The sequence below is a fragment of the Uloborus diversus genome, chromosome 2, assembly GCF_026930045.1.
Source record: "Uloborus diversus isolate 005 chromosome 2, Udiv.v.3.1, whole genome shotgun sequence".
NCBI classification, from domain to species: Eukaryota; Metazoa; Arthropoda; class Arachnida; order Araneae; family Uloboridae; genus Uloborus; species Uloborus diversus.
The window spans coordinates 109902285-109920321 of record NC_072732.1 but is presented as its reverse complement, the minus strand read 5'-3'; the positions used below and the strand labels follow the sequence as shown (position 1 = coordinate 109920321).

Below are 18037 nucleotides of genomic sequence, written 5' to 3'. Positions count from 1 at the left end.
AATGCTTATTCAATTGCAAATACATGCATTAATTCTGTGCTGTGTCTCAACAAAGGATATTCTAAGATCTGAAACTCCCACAAAAATATAAAAAATTAACCAGTTTTCCAAAGTAGAGAGCGATGCCGCACATCACGAACAATTTCCTTGTTTACGGGCGGGGCTGGGGCCCACCCAGGCGCCCTCTTTTTTCCGGATCCGTCAGCCGGGCGGCCTTGCTCCTCAAAATGCGCCCAGTGTTTATAACCGACAGTCTCATGACTCAACAACAAGTAACGCTTTATCTCGGGCCGGCGTGTGCGCTATTTTCGTCGGCGCGGCGCTTTTCTGGGAATTACTTCTCGGATGCGGAGAAAAAAATCTTGAAAAAGAAAATCAAGGGATTTGACTCCCGATGCTCTTGAGAAGCGCTTCATAACACTTTACGAGACTTAAATGACACAAATGCGCCAAAATGTTCTACTAGCATTGTTCTTTACACAATTTTTTTTTTTTTTTTTTTTTTTTTTTCAGTGATGGCAGGACTAAGAGAGAAGCACTTTTTGCTTATTTATTTACTTGTTTTTTCGAGACATTGTTGTCATTTGGCTGAATATGTGCTGAAACTACATTAAACAATGCTGCTTTCCACTTTTGCAGAATAGCTTAAATTCAGCAGTTTTTTTTTTTTTTTTTTTGCAGGTTTGGATTTCTACTACATTTAAGTAGCTTAGAATGATGCATACAGTTACTTAGTGGTTTACAAACTTTTCGTATTAGGGTGCCCCGATGGGATATCACAGGAAGTCACTGTGACCTCGCAAAAATTTCCAAATTCGGTGCATTTTGTTTGACGGCAAATTAGAATTTTGATTCGGCAAATCAGAAGACATAATTTTAATGCTGCAATTTTTGAAAGCCCGAATGTAGATTTTCACTAGATCAACTAATGTTTGCATCAGAGGCGTCCCAATGAGAAGCCGCCGTGACCTCCTTAGAATTTCTTACTCAAAAAATTTGACGACAGCACTGCTACATTGGATTTTTCTTTTCCCTTTATTTGGAATAATGATGCCAAATGTATCTTCTCATTACGTGCCGGTATACAGTGGCTCCCAAAAGTGTTCGTACACTTTGAAATTTTTTAGAAAAACCAAAATTGCGCGAAACTGAATTCAAATAGGAAGTCCATTTTTTTTCACATCATTGCTATGTCATTCTAAATAAAACTCTGTATTCTTTTAAAAATATTGACGGATCTTCTTTTTGAAATGGGTCAAAAAACGAAGGGACAGAGAAATCATATGCCACAAAAGCCATCATATACTTAAATATTTTCCAATAAATTCATGATTAAAATTATCATATGTGGTTTTTTAATTATTTTTGCAGTGTGTTGACCCTTAAAAGTCATTTGGCTTTAACTTTTTTTTTATTTCTTCCTTAATACTGTACTTATTACTTTAAAATGGCTGGTATTCGTAAAAAACCACGAACACCATTCGAAATTTGATATTTTTTTCTCACAATAGCGGTAAATTGGTTTGAAATGTCCCTAAATTAGTTAATTTATTCCATTCTATATTAAAGTGCTCGATAAAATGCTTTAAAGAAAAGAATCGGACCGAAAACAAGGTAAGAAAAGGTCAACCGGCAAAATTGACAAAGCGTGATCGGAGATTTACAGTTAAAAAAATTACGAAAAAGACACATTTGAGTGCTGTAAAAGTTTCTGCAGAGTTAAATGAAAATTTTTACATTTAATTTTCATCTAAAAATGTTCGCCAAGTTCTCTGATTAGCTGGATTAAATGGGACCTCTTCCCGCAGAAATTTTCTTGGCCGTGCGAAAAACAGAAAGCTTACGCTTTTCTGTCACAAAATCAATGATAAATAAGCTCAAAACGTTTTGAAATTACTTCTTACTTACAGATAAAAATGAATTCATCATTTTTGGTTAAATTTTTGTACAATTGTAAATAGAAGAAAAAAATTAAGAACTCAATCTTAAGAACTTAGTTGAATCAGTTAATCAGGACGGTGAATGCGTTCTTGTGTGAGGGTGCATATCAGCACCAGGACTTGGTGGTTTGGAATTTTTTGCTGAAATAATGAATCATGCTGTTCATTTAAATATTTTAAAAACCAATTTTGAACTATTAAACAAAAATTTGGTTATCGGAACCAACTTTGTTTTTTATCAAGACAACGATAAGAAGCACACGGTTTTCAACATTTGCGCCTAGTGCCTCAAAAATTGTCCTTAAAGTTTAGAAAATACCCCTTCAATCTCCAGATTCGAACTTAATGTAACATATTTAGAGATATCTGGAGGCTAGATTACGAAAATACGGCTTTGAAACGAAAATAGAGCTAGTAACAGTAAGACTCGAAGTGTAATTGAACACTTACTCAGAAATTACGCAAAAAAAAAAAAAAAAAAAAAGAAAGAAAAAAGAATGAAATCTATTCCCAGACGTCTAAAAGGTGTTATTGATACTGCGTGATATTCTACTAAATAATAACTTAATAAAAAGTTAGATTGTTCAATAATATATAGACATTTTTTAAAGTGTACGAAGACTTTTGTGAGATAAAATTTCTGGCACTTTTTGGTTTTTGATTTTTTAAAAATTAAGTTTTAATATTTTTTTAAAAAAATTTATGTTGTTTTGTTGAAAATTGATAATAGCTCTTATAATTAAATACCTATTCCGAAATATTAATTCTAACCAATGAATAGGGCCTTATTTCATTTAAAGTCGTAGGTGTACGAACACTTTTGGGAGCCACTGTATGTGTATGTTCATATTAAAAACAAGAAGTTCTGTCTAGAACTAGACGAGCCTACTTTCCCTTATACCCATACTACTTTCTAGTACCTGATCAATATTCTCAAAAATAGCTAAAATCGAAAATGTTTTCAAACATAAAACATTTTTAAAATACTTTAAGCTGATTTCTAAAAATAAAATATTCCTCACTCATCCAAAAAAAAAAAGAAACTGAACAAATAAAATAGCAGCAACTTTTAAACAAAGCAGCTTATACACTTTTTTCCATTAAAAAAATCTTTAACAGCTTTCAAAACGAAAAAATAATAATTAAAAGTAATAAACTCATTAAAATAAATACTTCATGTCAGATAAAAAAATCGTTTCTTTTTCCCTGTTGCCAAAAACAATTTTTTAAATGAATTAATGCACTTACCAAAATAAGTAAAAACAATAAAATGTCAACTTAAAGAAATAATTTTCATTGTCAAAAAAAAAAAAAAAAACGTCTGCGCATAACTTTATGTAGAAACATAAATGACTTCGAGTTTATTCGCCGAAAACTGAATACCTAAATTAAAACTTTAGCGTGAAAATAAAAACAAGTCCTATCAACAATAATTATTTCACAGTTAAAACTATAGCCGTGGAGTCGGAGTCGGAGTCAATCTCATTTTGGGATAAAAGAGTCGGAGTCGAATATCCGAGAATCGGAGTCAGTCTTTTGTCCTCCGTGTATAAATTTTTGCCAAAGCTACGAAGTCGAAGTCGTGCAGTCGCAGTGCGATTAATTGTCGGGCACAGGAGTCGGAGTCAAGCGCCCCTAAATTCTCGGAGTCGAAGTCTGGAGTTTGGCGTCAAGAGCTATTTCCAACAAAATGTGTTTGAAGTAAATCCGCCTTCATGTACGGAATCTACATTGACTTTCAGCTTCCCCGTAGGCGCTAATGTTAAAGGATTTGAACTGTTCAACTGTTCACAACAAACTTACCTTTCGTAATGCACATTGCCTGAAGAGTTATATACATAAACTTCAAACGCTTCTCCTGCCAAATTTTATTTTTTCGTATTGTGACTCTTCTTCCAAATGAGCGATACATTTCATATCAGTTCATAAAAACAAAATAAATCTTTTTAGAGTTTTAACATTTCTCATACAATTTTCTCATACAATGTTTTAACAGTGTTTGGAAAAAGAATGAAACTCTACTTTCTCTTGAAAATCATATTTTATCAAAACCGCGCAGAATGCAAGTTTTGCACCGTGAAATATCGAAAGCTTGTTTTAAAATGAGTACAGAGGCAGATCGGAAAAACGAAAGTTAATTCAAAATTAAACTATCTGTGTGTGAGGTGTCATTAATACTTTCGCAAAACAAATATCGAGTACGTCATAACTTTACTTAGCATCATGAACAAGAATCATTTTATCAACCACGCAATCAAACATCAAACAGCTCGAAAAGAAAAAGAAAAAAAAAATGCTAATTGATGCTTAGATTTGATTAACATCACAATAAGCGACGTAACTACTGCGAGCGAAAGTGGAAATTTAATAGCTACCCAGATTTGTTTTTCAATGCACCCACAGAGTTGTTTAGATCGTTTTAAATATCACGATAGGGGAGGAGAGAAGGGTATGGTATGTCCAACGTCATCAGTTACTTAAGGAGAGATTTTTCGTTATCGTGGACGATACAAAGAGACTTTTCATCTTTCCACGGGTAAAGCGTTTCGTGAGTTTTAGGCGCGCAGTTAATCGTCCGGCCAAAACGACGGACACTGTGACTCAACAGGTAAGCTAATGTTAATTGAAATTAGAACTTCCTCGCTTTTAGTACTTTTTTCTTTGCTAAAATGTGAAAACATTTCTTCTCCAGCAATTAATGAATAAGTTATTGAAAATGTCAAATTTTAATAACTCTAATCTGTACTGAAATCGGTTTTTGGGGAAAATATCCTGTTAAACCATAAGGAAAATGTCTGAGCCCCCTTCCTTAAAATTTTGCATATGGGCGCCCTTGGAAATGATTTTTCTGATTTGTTAGTGAAGGGAGATTCTATCATGGAAATGACACAAGTGATCATGGATAAGTTATGCTCTGCAAAGTATTACAGAGAAAAATTCTTAATGACTGCCAAAAGACTACCATAGAGAGCTCCTCTTTATAAACAGAACACGAAATTAATTTATGTTTTCTCTATGCATGTTGTGCATAAAAGTCGATATAAGTACACATTAAACTTATCATACAATTAGTCATCACTGGAATGAAGTTTAGTATTTTTTGTTTTGTTATCTGCGGAACCAAACCCCTATTTTACCACTAGTATTATTAGGTTTCAACTTATGCGGTTTCGATTTACGCGGCATTTCCGTGGAACGTAACCCCCCGCGTAAAACGAGGGTCTACTGTATATGTATATACACACACACACATTTGCCAATCATGTCAAAAAAAAATTCTTTGAACATTTCCTACGTCAGAAGGTCTTTCTGCTCAAGTTGGCTCGAAGCAAAACCCACCTATCCAACGAAGTTTCACACACACACACAATTTCCATGTAGGCTTTAGCGCAAATATTTTTTTTTAATTCTTCAAATTTGAAGGAAATGCGAGAGTATGGTGTCTCGGCGCAAACGTTAATGCACATTCTGCAGTATTTTATTGGGATTTCAAATTATAAGCAAAAGAAAAAATGTATGTATTAGTAAAACAGGATTTTTTTCCCAAGTTTTTGATTTCTTCTAACTTTTGCCATTTGTAGCAATTTCTCCTCATCCGTTGAAAACACCTTTTTTTGATAAGTTCCTGTGACTATCTCGAGTGTAATGAAAAATTGAAGACTTGAAGGCCATAAGCGTCTCTTGAAGCTATTTTGACTGTGTTACCTGAATTATTTTTAATAATTTATTGTAAATTTGACAGACGAATCTCTTTATAAATTGAAAGAAAATTATGATTAAGTAAAGGAAAAATAAGTATTTAAAAGAAGCTGTCGTTTATATAAATGCATTTATACCTTATTCAAATAAATTTTTAACCAAAATTAATTCAGGATAAGGTATACATTTACAAAATAAATAAATAAATAAATAAGCAAGTATACAGAAGCTGTATTTTTTTTTAAATCATGAATATCATCTGCATATTATTAAAAAGAAGGGAAGAAACGCGTTACAAAAAAATCTACATTGGTATTAAGGTTTCAATGCACATTTTATCATTTAATATTATCGTTGTGCCATAAATATTGCATAAATAATAAATAATAATCATTTTACATTTCATAAAAATATCTTAAATTGGAGTAAAATCAATTTCTACGGTCTTTGATTACAATGAAATTTATTTTTAGTATTTTTTATCTAAACAGTTCAAATATGTTATTTGCGTTAGAATATTAACAGTACATATATTTTTTAAATATTTGGTTATTTCGTGAAATATTTATTAATTTGCTTTAATATATGCACTTCATCAGAAACATAATGCTGTTTCACATGGACTTGTCAAATATATCATGCAGTTATTATCAAAATAAAATAGGTACAAACAATTGTAATTATTTCACTTCAACAAAAGATTCTAAGGTACCATCATGTATCGATTAAATTTTGTTTTAGCTCTAAATAAAGATCATTGAAAGCATGTATGTATTTGCTTTCAAATATTTTTAATTATGACACATTGTTTTGAATTTTCGGAAAGTATTTAAACTATGTATAAAATATCGTATTTATGTGAAACTAGCAAAAATACCTGGCGTTGCCTAGGTCAGTAATAGTTGTGAGAAACAATCGCTACTTTCTTTTGTTTTCTGTTTTAACTGAAAGAACTCAAAACACACCGCTTTGATGTGATCAAAAATTGAGCTTCTTCCTTACCCACAAAAGTAAAAAAGCAATAAGTATAAAGAACGAACGAGTATTCATTTAGAAGCAAAAACGCAAAATGAAGCATATAAAAGTTTGAAGAATTTCCAAAATATATCTAACAAAAACAAAGATCACTAAAAAGAACCATGCGCTTTATTTAGTTAAATAGTACACACACACACACACAAAAAAAAGAAAGAAAAAAAAAAGAATTATTGAACGATACGATGAGTTGTGTTCGATTGCCAACTCTTTTTTCTTTTGAAAAATAAAGAGTAGAAAACTTATATATTTTATAACCTTGCCAGAAGAGTGCAGCTGAAGCCTTCTATTTTTTTTTTTTTTTTTTTTTTTGAGCAATCACGATTGCTTATTGCTTTCATTTGACTGTTTTTGGCGTCCTATCATTTTATTTTCCCACCGCCAACCTCCGCACCATCACCGTCGACCGGCTCCTCACGATGCTGCTCCTATAGCGAAAGCCGTCTCCAGGTTGCGTCAATATCTGCAATACACACACGGGCATACATACACAACTACACAAACACATGCACACACAAACACATACACAAACACATACACACTCTCATACATACAGACACCTACACATACACACATACAAACACATACACACACGCATACATACAGACACCTACACATACACAAAAACATACACACAAAAACATACACACAACTACCCACACATTCATGCCTGCACACAGACACAAACACATATGCCTACACACACATACACAGACCCCCCCCCACACACATTCATACACACAACTACCCACACACTTATGCCAGCACACAGACACAAACACACATGTCTACACACACATACACATACCCTACACACAAACACACATACCCCACACACAAACACACATACCCCCACACACAAACACACACTCGTGATTGCAAAAAACATAATTTGAATTCAAGATGTCAAAATTCAAATTAATTTTTTTTTTTTTCAAGTTAAATGTACTAAAAAATTTGCAATGACGCAAAGTTAACCGGCATCGCCCAAAGTTACCCTGAATAACTGTAATGAAAATTCCCAAATCAAAATTTCACAAACAGAAATGCAATTTATGTTTTGCTTAATATCTGTAGTAATTTAAAAGATGCAAACCAATTAAAAAGTAATTAAAAGTTTTAATTTTGCTCTTATTAAGCTTTACATTTCTAAGTTTTCTTTTATTACATCAAAGGAATTTTGGCACAGCGAAGTTAGAGAAATAACATCTTATTTTGAGTCATTCTAGTCTCTTTCACTCTTTAGTAATTACCCATACAAAGAAGGATAATGACAGAATTCCCTTAAATTAACGCAATTTGACCCTCAGAGAAGACGTGAAAGATATTGCTTCCATATTATTCTTTTAAGTTTGTTGGAATAATTACGTTAGTTCAATTATTTTTAATCATATCGAATTCTCAGTATTTGAAAATGTAGCCTAGCTCACCCTTTTGTCAATAACGTATTAACTCTTTCTAGACACTAATTAATTTCTCATATTTATTAATTTTTCTAAGAATCGAACGAGATAAAAAGGATCAAAAATACCAGGAGTGATTGTTTTGCAACTGTAAAGTGTTTGATAAAAATCATTTGAAAACTATTGACAGGGATGCCTTGTAGTTTAACTTTCCATGTTTGAGATCATTATGAATTGAATTATAACTGTATGGGTAGATCGGTAATAAATAATTTGTGGAGGAGACAAAGCAACGATGAACTATTTTTTGTTGCGATTTGATTTTATTTGAAGAAATAAATGCAATTAAAATGGGGTTGTTTCCTTCAGTCAAAAGTAGTACTTTTAGTCGCTGAAATTGATAGAATAAGCAAAAGAATAAAAATAATAACATGGACCCAGAAAATTCTTTCATTTTCCCAACAGTTATTTTTTAATTAATTTTTTAAAATGTCCAATTTTTCAAACAAGGCGTGGTCTTTATGTCTTCACAAATGATGCTCTTTGGCGCATTTTTGTACCGCGTTTCCACGTTATGATAATCAAGAAGTGAATTAAAATTGCGCTCTGCGCTTGCTATCAACCATATCGTTGCGAATACACGTGAGTAAAGATGCGAATCAAATATTTTGCTCTGTGAACGGCAGCACAGAATGGCATTTCATCATTTGTCATGTCATCGGCAAGAAATGTAAACAATTAAAGCTCACCGTTTTAAGTAATTTTTTTAAAATATTAAACTTAAACAAATTATTTAAAAAATGGTCAGATCCTATGTTTTTAAGCATGCGCTTTCAGAAAAAAATACTTTTAAAATTTTAGAAACGACCCCATTTCTAAATCATTGTTTGTTTGGGTTTTTCAATTTAAAAATGAGTCAAGAGGAAAAAATAATTTTTGCAATTAGCAGGTAAAATGTCACCACGATCCATTTGCAAAAAACTACTATATTTTTTACTTACAAAAGGAGTCCCAATTAAACTGTCAGATGATTTAGTTTTCCATTTGTTAAAACTTATCTCTGCATTTTACTGAAAGGAAAATATATAAACAAGAAACAATTTCAAAAAAAGTTGCAGTTAAAATTTTAGCATGATTAACTTTTCCACTAGTTGAGGGAAAACAAAAATAAACCGTTTGCAGCACTTTCCTTCTGTCAAGAAATAAAGCACTCCGAAATTCATTTTACTTCCGTAGCTAAATATTAAAGAATAAAATAAAACATCCGAATGAAAATTAAAACAAAGCATTACAAAAGCCAAGGTAACAGTAAAAACATTTACTCTTCAAATTCGTTTCATTTTGTGATTCAGTTTTGTTTATCTCTGACTTGCGTGAATGTTGAGTGTACAAAAATTGTATAATAATTTTTATTAATAACGTTTTTACTATTTTTTGAGATCATAAATTTGAAGATATTCAGAAACAGTCCATTTTTTTCAATTTTTTGGTGCTAAAAAGTAATTTATGTTATTGTTGGTTTCGTAATTGAAACAGTTTTAAACTTTCCCGTAGGCGTTAATGTTAAAAATTTCTGAATTTTATTTAAACAATTATCTTAAAATAACTAAATCGAAAAGAAATTATCTCTACATATTCTTCATCAAGAGTTTTTTTCCAACAAAGTTTGTATGAAGCAAATCCGTCTTTGAGTTCCGGACCGATATTTGCCTTAAATTTTCCCGTCGGCGCAAGTGTTACTTTTTTTCAACTGTTCAAAATTGAGCAAAAAAATATTCAAATCAAGAAGTGAAGTGTGCGAATGAGGTGTCTTCACCGCGACCTTTCGAGCAAAAGAAGTTCGTTCGAATCGAACTATTCACGCAATAGTTATTGTGTGTGTGAACGGGGGGGGAGGGGGTGATACGACAGATATTTTTCCCTATCTCACAATCCTACTTTCCTATTGCTAATTTTTCAATACCTGTTTGATGATTTTTTAAAATTTGATGTTTTTTGTTCTGTTTTCTTTCTTTCTTTAAAAAAAAAAAAAAAAAAAAAAAACTTTTACGGGAAAGTAGGCTAAAAATCACGATCAGATAGATAATATCTTTTGTCTCCAATGGCTAGATGAAAATTCCAGATTTTGCAAAAAAAATAAAACACTTTTTGTGTAACTATTCTCAAAAAAGGTTAGTCATTGAACTGAATCAGCAAAGAGCTAAAAGGTAGTGAAGTTGGAAAATAGTATCTATAATTATGTAGTTCATTAATTTAACACAGCGTATATTTTTAAGAAAAATCAACGTTATTAAAAGCGCGTAGAGTAAGTCGGGGTAATATGCCCTGTCATATAAAGCGCCTCTAACTGTATTTCACGATTTTAGAAATAGAGTGCACGAGTGCACTCGTGTCGAAATCTTCAAGAGTATTTGTGTATAAAGAATTTTTGCGCATACACTACAGCCATTTTTAGTGAATTTTTAGATATAATTACTGCGTTATAGCAAAGTGAAACATGAGACCGACACTTTTCAACGCTTGATCTAAGTTAGTACTTTTAAGAGTTTTTGCTAAGTAACTAGCGTTCCAATATTCTGTTAAATTATTAGGACTCGACCGATGCATCGGCCTGGCCGATGCATCGGCGCCGATGGTTCAACAATTTAGCCATCGGCATCGGCATCGGCGGCCGATGCTAACTTGCAGGAAACATCGGCCCATCGGCCTTAAAAGCATCGAAAAGCCGATGGAATTGGCCGATGTTTTTGAAAAAAAAAGGAGCTTTGTTGTTTTACCTTTTAATACAAAGTAAAGGGAGTTATTGTTTTCAAACAAAATTGTTTACTTAAATTTCAGTATGAATTTCTATTTTAGTCACCCCTGGAAGAGATTTTAATACTGCATTCAGGTACCAAACAAGTTAATTATTGCGTTGTTTCTTGCAACTGGATGTACGTACGTATGTATCTCTTGTAAGTCATAACTCAAAAATGGTAAGCTGTTGAAGGCTAAATTTTCGCATGTGGGATGTGAGCTCGTTCCAGTTGTGCACTTCCTTTTTTGTTTTCGATCGGGTGTTCTAAAAAGCCTATTAACTGATTTTTTATGGCTATTAATTACTTATTTCAACGCAAAACTAATATAGAGTCTCAGACTGACTATCATTTGGTGATATATTGCAGAATTGGGGACCATGGAAACAAATATGAGATGGCGAAACCGGTTTTGTTTCATTTTGTTAGATTCCCGTTGAACCGACGGTAATTTTTAATTTTTTGATATTTGTAATATGAACCACAATAATGCAGTCTTTTCTGTATCGCTTCGGCGGAACTACAAGTTTGGGGCCCGTCGAAATACATTTTGGAGCCCTATTTATCTATCACAGACGTTGTAAAACATTTATCATAAGCATTTTTGTAACTCCTACGGTGCCCCTATGGTTATGGGGTCTCTTGCGCAATTGCAACATTTGCTATATTTTAAGTCCGCCACTGCGCGTCAAAACAAACTCGGGTGCACGTTTTAAAAGGGTTTTTCTGCTCAATGTTTATAATTATTTTGAATTATATTTTTTACGACTATTTTTTGTATTTCCGAGAACACTTGCATGCCCCTCCTCCCACTCCCTCCATTTCTGAAATTAAAGTCTAGTTGTACTGCTGATTTGTTTAAAACTAACACCATTCATAAAATTAGAGAAATTTTTTTCCAAGCTTCATCTATTGTTTAGGAAGAATTTAGAGCATTAATGTAAGAAATTGATTAAAGACGTTTAGAATGGTGACATAATTCGGAAAACAAAGGGACTTTTGAATTTTTTCTTCAGATATGCTGAAGTAGATTCAGAAACTCTCCCGAGGCGTTGGTGGTAGCGGTTCTGTACTAAAAAAATTAATACTTAGCAATTATTTATTTTTGTCAAGAAATGACATTTTGCGTATTTCTTATACTTGTTTCACTTATATTTTGTAATGCGCCATCTTTTTTTGCATCACTAATAGCGATCGAATTTTTTTTCTGTTGTAAGTAACTATTTTTATATATTTATATAAAATCAATGAATAAGTTATTTTCGTGTTCATCATATGTTTAATAATTTTCGTGTTCATCATATGTTTAATAATATGTTATAAAAAAGTTCCAAGGATTTTCTATTATGCAATTTTTTTAAATTTCAGAAAATTATTGTTAAATTGAAAAATTTAATTTGAACTTGTTTGTACTGCTTCATAAAAGATTAAACAATCAAATTGTTCAATATTACGCGTGCAAACATCAGATCAAGTAGTATATGTATTAAGTTATTATTAACTTGGTATAAATATCGAGTTTGTTTATTGTAGCTGCGTTTTAAGAGCCTCGCTCTTTTCATGACTATTTCTTTTTTCAGCAAAACTTTTGTCATTGTTATAGCTTTTATGAAAAATGCAAACTTTTCTATTCATAATTTTTAAGTAAGTATAAAAATATTCATATTATGATTTAATATAGTTATTTATCTGTTACCTTTTTTGTTTAATTTGATGACTAAAAAATATCTATGTGCAGTCTTTCCACTTTAACTGCGTAATTTGTTGACGGTTTCGTAGTTTTATTCTTCTTCTTATTATTATTATTTTTTTGAATGATTAAGCAACATAATTTAATGTTTTTTTTTAACTATGTTTCGTTTACCTAAATCCGTACATTATTACAAAATTACTGAAATCTTAGCTATATGTTATATCAAAAAAAAAAAAAAAAATCTATTGGTCATTAAACAGTTTTTCTTCCTTTTTTTTTTCTTTTTTTGACTGTTCTTTGTCTTCCATCATACAGCAGTCAAAAAAGGAGAAGCATAACTACACCCTATACAGACTGTACGTAGTACGATTCAAAAGTTCGAGGGACAAGCTGCATAAAATTTTTCCCAGAATAGTTCACATTACCGAAGCACATCCACCTTCAAAAGATCATCTTGAGGGACTATGTACTTCGGCCAGTGTTCATATAATTTTTGGAAACACTCCTGGAAGCCATTTTTCGCAACCTTCTGTGATGCAGCTTTATCTTCTCCTGACGTAAGAAAGCGGCGTCCATGCAAATGTTTTTTTTTTTTTTTTTTTGCTGGGAACAGGTAAAAGTCACATGGAACTAAGTCCGACGAAACGGTATGTTATTTGTTTGTCATATCAGAGTATTGACCAATCGAACCGTGCGTCCTCAACATGAAAGTCGCCTTCTTCCCCACGATGAAGTTAAAGCAGCAGCGCAAGAGGCCTTACAGATGGTTACGATAAATGTCTTCTAGGAGCAGGGACTGATTTACGGCGGGGCATTCGGGGCTCGGGCCCGGGGCACCAAATTTCTGTCATCATTTTTTTTTTTTTTTTGAGCAAAAAGACAGAGTGCAAAAAGACAGAAAAAAACTCCAAAACAGTTTTATGATGGACAATGTGAAGAAGTCATATTAGACTCTAAGCAAAGTCTCAAGGTTTCCTGTTTTTATGTAATCTGTGATAATTTGTTTACAAAACTAAAATTCAAGATGTCAGCTTATGATGGCATATTAAAGAAATCTTCTTGCTTGTTTGAATGCAACAAGCAAAATATTCGAGAAAGTGCAAAAGATCTTTAAAAATCTTACTCCTGTGATTTGGAGGAATCTTTTCCTGATGACTTTATTCATATTAGTTCAGTCATCGAAAAAAAAAGTTTAATGACCGAAAAGTTTAAAAAAATCCACGAACTTGGTAAATGGATACTTTTGCCAATGTAGATACAGCCCTGAAATTGTTTTTGACTTTGCCAATCTCCAATCGTAGTGGAGAACGATCATTTTTGCTATTGAAGAGAACTAAGTGTCCTTTGCGTACTCTCATTTCTGATAGCAAATTATCTTCATTAGCTCTATTATCAACAGGAGGAAGTTTGACCGCAAAACTTGGTTATAAGGACATTACGGAAGAATTTACTACAAGAAAACAAAGGAACGCAGAAAGCACATTATAATTTACCTTAACCATCCTAGTTTCTCCATCTGCGACTGTAAAAAACTTTCTTACATGAAAAACAGGAATTTATTTTAGAGTTTTCTTTCTATCAAAATAATATACAAAAATTACCTTCATATATTTTTTTTGGGGGGGGGGGGGGGGGAGTTGCACCATATTTATCAGTGCCCCATGGCATCCAAGTGTGTAAATCGGTCCCTGTCCTCGAGTACTTCTAAAATCTATACGAACGTTGGCCGATGTTCATAGTCGTTCAAAGTGACCATTTTGTAGATAGATGTACTTCGGTAATGTGAACTATTCACGGTAAATTTTTATACAACTTGTCTTCGAACTTTTAGAACATACTACGTACGTATGAGTTTTCAACTTACTATTTCATAACGTTTTTGAGTGGTGTAAGTTTGCGCGCATGAAGACATCACAAGATAATTTGCTATAATTAATTAAGGAGGCGTTCAAAATGGATATTTCGATCATCTATATGTTCTTATAGGTACATCTACATATGCGCCGAAAAAACTTGTGAAGTTTAAATTGGATGATCGTAAAATAAAAATTTAGGTCGAATTTTTTTTTTTTCTTTTTTTTGGGGGGGGGGATTACAATTCCTTATTCGTAGAAAAGAATAAAGTGAAATGAATCAATGATCCTTTAAATCCCTGACAATCTTATCAATTTATTTCTGTTAGATTTTTTTTTTTTTGCCATCGGCCAACAGCATCGGCCATCGGCCATCGGCAATCGGCCATTTGGAGGAAAACAATCGGCCATCGGCCATCGGCCATCTTTGAACAATCGGCCAACAATCGGCATCGGCCCATCGGCCAAAAAATGCCATCGGTCGAGCCCTATTTGTTTATACAGTAAGAGACATTCATAAAGAAGGCTTTTACCGTTGATTGCAGCAAAATTAGCTTGCTGTTTCAACAAGAGGTGGTGGGGCGACTAACCTTGACAAAAAGTTTATATGCCCCACCTGATTAAGGATTATTTGCCCCACTGATGACTTGACCGGGTAATGTGCCCCATATAGAATAATTTCTACTTATGTTGAATATTACGACGAAAATTTTACCGGATTAGAGAATTCTTTTCTGAGGTTTACATTTTTTATGTTCTATGAAGCACAACATTCGGCTTATTTAATTTCCAAAAACGTTTCTTCAAATTATCGGCTCTCCCCCAAGCCAGGGGCGGATACAAGGGAGGGTCAGGGTCATAGGGACATTTCCGACCCCCCCCCCCTCAAACCGTCGACAATATTATCCGTCCACATTGTGTTCTAACACTTAGTGAATGCAATAGAAACTGCTTCAGTAATCCATTTTTACTTCCTTTTACAAAAAAGGAAGTATTATATTCGCGAAAAAACTTTCACTCAAAAATCGACCTTAATTTGCATTTTACTCACCCCCGAATGCATGTTGAGTTTTTTTTTTTTTTTTTCGACTCGACCACACGTGGATAAGTGCCTAAGAACGTATAGACACGTGAAATATCCATTTTGACGATTCCCGAGTTAGTTACAACGAGTTTTCTCGTGACGTCTGTATGTACGTATAAATGTATGTGCGTATGTCCGGATGTGCGTATGTACGTATGTGCGGATGTGCGTATGTATGTCGCATAACTCAAGAACGGTATGTCCTAGAAAGTTGAAATTCGGTACGTACACTCCTAGTGTGGTCTAGTTGTGCACCTCCCCTTTTGGTTGCATTCGGGTGTTTTTAAGGGGGTCTTCTTTCCCTTTTTGGGGGAAATCATTGTTAATTTGGATGTAAACTCAAGTGATGTTACAATTTGGCGGACACTTGGCGATATTTCGCCAGTCTTTTCATCGCCAAGTTTTGTTGCCAACTTGGCGACAAACTTGGCGATTTTTTTTTTTTATAATCTGGTTTCAATTTGGCCACTGTTGGTGATATTTAGAGAGTAAACTATTGAATCACATTAAAATTACCAATAATGGGAAAATGACATTAAATTGGAGTAAAAGGAAGTCTGTGAGGCACACATCAGCTCATTTTAAGTAAATATTTAAAATACTACTTCTTTTCATTGCTGATAAAATTAATTGTTTTCATTTTTGCTCTATTAGCTAACTTATTCCTGGCCGATTTAATGTTTTTTATTGATACCCAAGCGATTTCAGAAAACTTTCGCCGCTAAAACTGTACACTGATTTGGGGGGGAGGGGGGCTTCATTCTTCACCATGACCTTCTCCCCTAAAATAGTGGTCTGTATCCGCCCCTGACCGCAAGTGAAATAGTGAAGCATTTCCCATTGAATCGCAACATTTCTTACTTTTCAGATGTGTAAAGTTACGGTATAAGCGAGACCGAGAAAGCAGCGTTTAATTTGAATTTACGTAAGTCGGAGACTGTTTTCCATTCAAAAATCATCGTTAGTTCTAATGAACAATGTTAAAAACTTGATATAAAGAATATGCGAGTGAGGCTAATACTGGCTTTATTGCGCGATAAACAACGCCACGAGAACGGATTAAACCTTGCATCAACAAATGAATTCAATTACTTAGTACAAGGAATTAAGTTCTACATAAAAATGAATCAATACCAAAGATTATAAATTCGTCAATAACGCAGCTCTTAAGCAAAGAGAATAAAATTATAAAAGACGTTTACGAAAAACTGTTAGCTACCAAAGCTCGAGGTTCAAATGAATGATATAAACGTTAAATATCTGATTAATGAATACTACTGGTAGCTAATCGACAACATATTTAAATTAGTATTATTTGTGTATTAAAGGAAAATTAAGCCCCTAAAACATTAGTGGAATGCATTCTTTCTTGGCCATGTGATAAGAAGTAAGAGACCTTGTAACTCCGAATTAATGTAATTCGGGACAGTATACGTCGGTGTTTTTCTGTACACAGTTTAAAAACTTTTACAGCAGAAGAAATAAACATAATCATTTTCATTTTCCTTTGTAGCTATGCTTCTTGCAGTTCATTTTATTTCTAAAAGTGTGTTATTTAAATTTATTTTAAAGATGTTGTCATTAAGATTTTATTTTATCAAAACAGTTAGTTGTATTATGTCACATTTTGCAACTTAATGAAATTTGATTTTGTATAGCTCGCGTTTACAACAAATGCATAGTAAATTGAAAGGATCTATAACTAAGTAAAATAATTTTGAAAGTGTCGAAATATATGTTAAAAATCAGAGTATCTATCTTTTTCTAATTTCTAAATTTATTATGCGTTACAAACAATATTACGCATAAGTGAAATGCATTAAGAATTCCGTTTTTGCGTAAATTAGCAATTAGTGCGTTACTCGTACTATGGTTCTTATTGATTTGCATTAATTTAGTTAACTATTAATACATTTTGCTTATTATAAGAGGTTTGGTGACGTTACCTCAAGTGGGGCATTTAACCTGATGTAGTGGGGCGAATTGTCTGGCTATCAAGGTAATACGCCCCAAAGTTGCAACTTTGTTTTTTTGCAATAAAAAATTTAATTTAGTTTTGGGTCGTGATAAATTTTACATAGTATCTGGATCTACATTAAAAAAGGCCAGACGCATTATTTTTTATTTTTTGTCATTGTATTTTCAAAATTAAGTTTCTGCTTCGGTGGGGTGAGATTGCCGGTACTCTAAAGACAGTAGACAAATTACCATTTAGGTAAAAAATAAATTACATTTATTGCCTAACATACCGATTCGTGAATTGCCTTTTTATTATTATTAAATTATTGTTTGTATTTTTTTCTTCTATCTTCTTTCTTTTTCTTTTCTCTCTCTCTCTCTCTCTCTCTCTCTTTTTGTATTACCATTTTATTATGATTTAAAATATTTTAATGTGATTCATGCTGAAACATTATTACACTTGGTGACACATTTAAGCATTAGGGAAAGAAAGGATTAACATTTCTAAAATATCAACTTAATAAAATTAGTGTAAAAAGGGAGTAACAAAAACGATTGACCTAACCTGCCGTAAAT

At 32.9% G+C, this 18037-nt stretch overlaps 1 protein-coding gene across 1 annotated transcript in view; it reads left to right on the top strand.

Annotated features, from left to right (window-relative positions):
- Window positions 1–4508: 4508 nt before the first annotated feature.
- The window catches only part of LOC129215986 (N-terminal kinase-like protein), a 100039-nt gene continuing 86510 nt past the window's right edge, over window positions 4509–18037 (top strand). Inside the window, exon 1 of the mRNA XM_054850114.1 lies at window positions 4509–4548. The gene's annotated coding sequence lies outside the window, so the exon portion shown is untranslated. The remainder of the gene's footprint in view (window positions 4549–18037) is intronic.